The sequence below is a fragment of the Ruditapes philippinarum genome, unplaced genomic scaffold (assembly GCF_026571515.1).
Source record: "Ruditapes philippinarum isolate M1 unplaced genomic scaffold, ASM2657151v2 ctg684_1_1_1_1, whole genome shotgun sequence".
Taxonomy (NCBI): Eukaryota; Metazoa; Mollusca; class Bivalvia; order Venerida; family Veneridae; genus Ruditapes; species Ruditapes philippinarum.
The window spans coordinates 100833-106832 of record NW_026855648.1 but is presented as its reverse complement, the minus strand read 5'-3'; positions in this window follow the sequence as shown (position 1 = coordinate 106832).

Sequence of the window (6000 nt, the reverse complement as noted above, 5' to 3'; positions counted from 1 at the left end):
TTTTCATACATATACATTATAGTCAGAAATAAGTTTTTTTGAACTTTTTTGAAAATAAATGTTGTTTTTTTTTCAAGTCAACTATTTTTAGTATACTGTCATGTAGTTAGATTAATTTCATTATAGAATTTTTCTGCCTCTACCTTCACTTCATTTCATATGTGTCACTGGATCAATTCTTTCCCTCAATAGTACGGAACTTTGTGTTAAATCCCACACAAAGTAGGCTTGATTCTAAGGTAGTAGAATCTTTCTATACAAATGTTATAAAAAAAACTACATAAAAAGTGTTTGTTTTTATTGAACTGATTATATACAAATGTTTGTTAGAAATGTGTTGTATAATCAATATTATTAGTTTGGGTATTTTTTGACAAATACAAATGCATTTTTAATTTTCTTTGCATTAAGCTATCATTTTGTTTACTATGGTGGTTATTATTTGAAAAAAATATTGTTATTTAAGCATATGATTTTACAACAACACAACACCATTATGTTTACAGAATTTTTGGTTTTGATTTTATAAACTGCAATTACACAGAACTTTATCTTCTACTTCAATTTTCTCCATGTTGAAACAAAAAACTCAATAAAACATATAACATCTTATTTTACTGTATTCTGTTGTGTTGAACGTATGATAGTGTTGTGTTGTGACCGTAAATCAAACTAAGCTAAGGTTTTACATATACTGTTCAGTCACTGTATAAAACTTGCCTTAATGCCGTACACTTATTGCCATATATACTATTATATAGTATGATGCAGGCGCTAAATTATTGCAACACTGTGCTCAAGGAATTTGCTTTTACATGTTTTTTATAATCAGTTTGTTATATACTGTAAAGTTTGCTAGTTTGTACATGTACATGTATGTACTTTTGTACATTGATTTATTCAGTATTAATTGTTGTTTTTACTTGCACTGTATGAAGTGAAATTCCACCAATTTTGTAATGCTAATTATATACAATGATTAAAACCATTAAATTTTTATACAATAAAACCTTGTGTTTTAGTTTGATTACTTGAAGAATAGTGGGGCAATCCCATTCACCCTGATGTTGATGACTTAACACTTTTTAGCTCGACTATTCGAAGAATATGAAAGCTATTGTAGTCGCCCTGGCGTCAGCGTCCGCGTCGGCGTTGGTTAAAGTTTTTTGTAAAGTCAAATATCTCAATCATTACTTGAGATATTCAATTGAAACTTGCAATACTTATTTATAGTAACAAGGTACATCAGACTGACAAGTTGGATAACTCTTCCTACAATATTGACAGAATTATGCCCCTTTTTAACTTAGAAATTTTGGTTAAAGTTTTTTGTAAAGTCAAATATCTCAAAAATTACTTGAGATATTCAATTGAAACTTACACTACTTATTTATAGTAACAAGGTTCATCAGATTGACAAGTTAGATAACTCTGCCTACAATATTGACAGAATAATGCCCCTTTTTAACTTAGAAATTTTGGTTAAAGTTTTTTGTAAAGTCAAATATCTCAATTATTGCTTGAGATATTCAATTGAAACTTACAATACTTATTTATAGTAACAAGGTACATCAGATTGACAAGTTGGATAACTATGCCTACAATATTGACAGAATTATGCCCCTTTGGAACTTAGAAATTTTTGTTAAAGTTTTTTTGTAAAGTCAAATATCTCAATTATTGCTTGAGATATTCAATTGAAATTTAAAATACTTTTTTATAGTAACAATGTTCATCAGTTTGCAAAATTGCATAACTCTGCCTACAAAATTTGAAGAATTATTTGCCCCTTTGAAACTTAGAAATTTTGGTTAAAGGTTAAAGGTCTTCAAAGATATTTACTTGAAACTTTACACATGCACTCATAATTGGAGGGTCATAATTGTATGTCACTGACCAAGTTCCATAACTCTATCTTGCATTAAGGCTGATTCTACTTAGTCTCTTGGTTAATGTTTACATGCAAGTTTTACATATCTCAATAACTATTAAAGATATTTATTTAAAACTTCACATATGCATTTAGGGTCATAATTCTAGGTCACTGACAAAGATCCATAATTCTATCTTGCATTTAGGCTGATTTTTCTCCCCTTTTTCAACTTAGAAATTCATGGTAAAGTTTTGCTTGTAAGCTGTTATCTCAATTACTACTGAAAGGTTTGTGCCTTTTTTTGGGACAATTTTATGCATTCATAATAATAAAGCAGTGATTTACTTGATAAAACATCTTAATTAGAAGCCTTTGTACCTTTTCTGTCAAATTTATGTATTCATAGGTAATTAGTATTATTATACTCAATAAAACAACCTTGTGACATTACCTTCCAAATAGTCAAGCCAATACTGTATAATTACACTCTCTCTAAGGCCTATAACATGAATTTATTAAAAAAAATTAGACCTTTTGTGATCTTAAAAAATTTAACATTATCAAGTCTCTTTTACTATCAAGCACTTAGAATAGTCGAGCGTGCTGTCCTACCGACAGCTCTTGTTTTAGGTGCAGTTACTTTATTTCTTACTGCATATACTGTAGCATGGATTTTGTCTGAACCTTGCACTTTTAAAAATATATGGTTTAAGGTTTTGTTTGCAAGATCTTTCTACTCAACCTCAGAAGGTATTATATATGTAATTGAGACTTCAAACATGTTTTTTGGGTCATAATTATTTAGGTCACTGACCAAGACCTATAACTCTAGTATGGATTTTGACTAAATTAATGCCCACTGTGATCTCTTCCTGGCCCTAGTTTTACAAGCATTGAGAAAAATTGAGTGTGCTTGTCTTAAATTGGCTCTGTTAGCTGACCTTAAATTATTTCCCCAACAATGGTATAATTAATTATCCCCAATGCTGAAATATGTCATATCCTGCATGCTGATATATATGTAATCCCACTATAGGAATATATGTTATTTCCCAACACTAATGAATTTTATTTCGCCTCCCCCACACTGATATATGTATATGTCCCCTGGGCTGATATATGTTATTCCAAATGCTGTGTATGTTACCAACAATAATGTATGCTGTGTCTTCCACACATATATATGTTTAAACTTAAAATCTCAAATACAGAATGTCAGTAGTGGTTGCACAAAGGTTCCCACCTGTCCCTGAACCAGCCAGCTTACAGAATGTCAATGATTGCACTGGGGTTCACACTTGTCCCTTAACTAGCCCCCTTACAGAATGTCAATGTTAGCACCAAAGGTTCATACTTGTGCCTGCACCCACCAGCTAACAGAATATCAATGGTTAAACTAAGGTGAACAAGCTAGCTTACAGAATGTCAATGGTTGCACCAAAGTGAACCAGTTAGGTTATAGAATGTCAATGGTTGCACCAAAATGAACCAGACAGCTTATAGAATGTCAACAGTTGCACCAAAGTGAACCAGATAGCTTATAGAATGTCAATAGTTGCACCAAAGTGAACCAGACAGCTTATAGAATGTAAATGGTTGCACCAAAGTGAACCAGATAGCTTATAGAATGTCAATGGTTGCATCAAAGTGAACCAGATAGCTTATAGAATGTCAATGGTTGCACCAAAGTGAACCAGATAGCTTATAGAATGTCAATGGTTGCACCAAAGTGAACCAGATAGCTTATAGAATGTCAATGGTTGCACCAAAGTGAACCAGATAGCTTATAGAATGTCAATGGTTGCACCAAAGTGAACCAGTTAGCTTATAGAATGTCAATGGTTGCACCAAAGTGAATCAGATAGCTTATAGAATGTCAATGGTTGCACCAAAGTGAACCAGATAGCTTATTGAATGTCAATGGTTGCACCAAAGTGAACCAGATAGCTTATAGAATGTCAATGGTTGCACCAAAGTGAACCAGTTAGCTTATAGAATGTCAATGGTTGCACCAAAGTGAATCAGATAGCTTATAGAATGTCAATGGTTGCACCAAAATGAACCAGATATCTTATTGAATGTCAATGGTTGCACCAAAGTGAACCAGATAGCTTATAGAATGCCAATGGTTGCACCAAAAAGAGCCAGACAGCTTATAGAATGTCAATGGTTGCACCAAAAAGAGCCAGACGGCTTATAGAATGTCAATGGTTGCACCAAAGTGAACCAGATAGCTATAGAATGTCAATGGTTGCACCAAAGTGAACCAGATAGCTTATATAATGTCAATGGTTGCACCAAAAAGAGCCAGGCAGCTTATAGAATGTCAATGATTGCACCAAAAAGAGCCAGACAGCTTATAGAATGTCAATGGTTGCACCAAAGTGAACCAGTTAGCTTATAGAATGTCAATGATGGCACCAAGGTGAACCAGTAAGCTTACAGAATGTCAATGGTTGCACCAAAGGGAATCAGCTAACTTACAGAATGTCAATGATGGCACCAAGGTGAACCAGTAAGCTTACAGAATGTCAATGGTTGCACCAAAGGGAATCAGCTAGCTTACAGAATGTCAATGATTGCTACAAGGTGAACCAGCTAGCTTACAGAATGTCAATGGTTGCACCAAAGTGAACCAGTTAGCTTATAGAATGTCAATGGTTGTACCAAAGTGAATCAGATAGCTTATAGAATGTCAATGGTTGCACCAAAGTGAACCAGATTGCTTATTGAATGTCAATGGTTGCACCAAAGTGAACCAGATAGCTTATATAATGTCAATGGTTGCACCAAAAAGAGCCAGACAGCTTATAGAATGTCAATGGTTGCACCAAAAAGAGCCAGACAGCTTATAGAATGTCAATGGTTGCACCAAAGTGAACCAGACAGCTTATAGAATGAAAATGGTTGCACAAAAGTGAACCTGATAGCTTATAAAATGTCAATAGTTGCACCAAAGTGAATCAGATAGCTAATGGAATGTCAATGGTTGCACCAAGGTGAATCAGCTAGCTTACTGCACAAAGGTTCCCACCTGTCCCTGAACCAGCCAGCTTACAGAATGTCAATGATTGCACTGGGGTTCACACTTGTCCCTTAACTAGCCCCCTTACAGAACGTCAATGTTAGCACAAAAGGTTCATACTTGTGCATGCACCCACCAGCTAACAGAATATCAATGGTTAAAATAAGGTGAACAAGCTAGCTTACAGAATGTCAATGGTTGCACCAAAGTGAACCAGTTAGCTTATAGAATGTCAATGGTTGCACCAAAGTGAACCAGATAGCTTATAGAATGTCAATGGTTGCACCAAAGTGAACCAGATAGCTTATAGAATGTCAATGGTTGCACCAAAGTGAACCAGATAGCTTATAGAATGTCAATGTTGGCACCAAAAAGAGCCAGACAGCTTATAGAATGTCAATGGTTGCACCAAAAAGAGCCAGACAGCTTATAGAATGTCAATGGTTGCACCAAAAAGAGCCAGACAGCTTATAGAATGTCAATGGTTGCACCAAAGTGAACCAGACAGCTTATAGAATGTCAATGGTTGCACCAAAGTGAACCAGTTAGCTTATAGAATGTCAATGGTTGCACCAAAGTGAACCAGTTAGCTTATAGAATGTCAATGGTTGCACCAAAGTGAACCAGATAGCTTATAGACTGTCCATGGTTGCACCAAAGTGAACCGGTTAGGTTATAGAATGTCAATGGTTGCACCAAAGTGAACCAGATAGCTTATAGAATGTCAATGGTTGCACCAAAGTGAACCAGTTAGGTTATAGAATGTCAATGGTTGCACCAAAGTGAACCAGATAGCTTATAGAATGTCAATGGTTGCACCAAAGTGAACCAGACAGCTTATTGAGTTCAATGGTTGCACCAAAGTGAACCAGACAGCTTATAGAATGTCAATGGTTGCACCAAAGTGTCAACCAGACAGCTTATAGAATGTCTATGGTTGCTGAGAAGTGATAACATTGCAATAACTAAAAAACACAGTCTGTTTTCAACTGTTGGTTGATACATGGGAAACAGATACAGGTAAAAACACAGACACTTGGGGTGTGGAGCTTAAAACGCCTTTAAAATCCAAATAAAATATATATTTGTCAATCCCAGCACA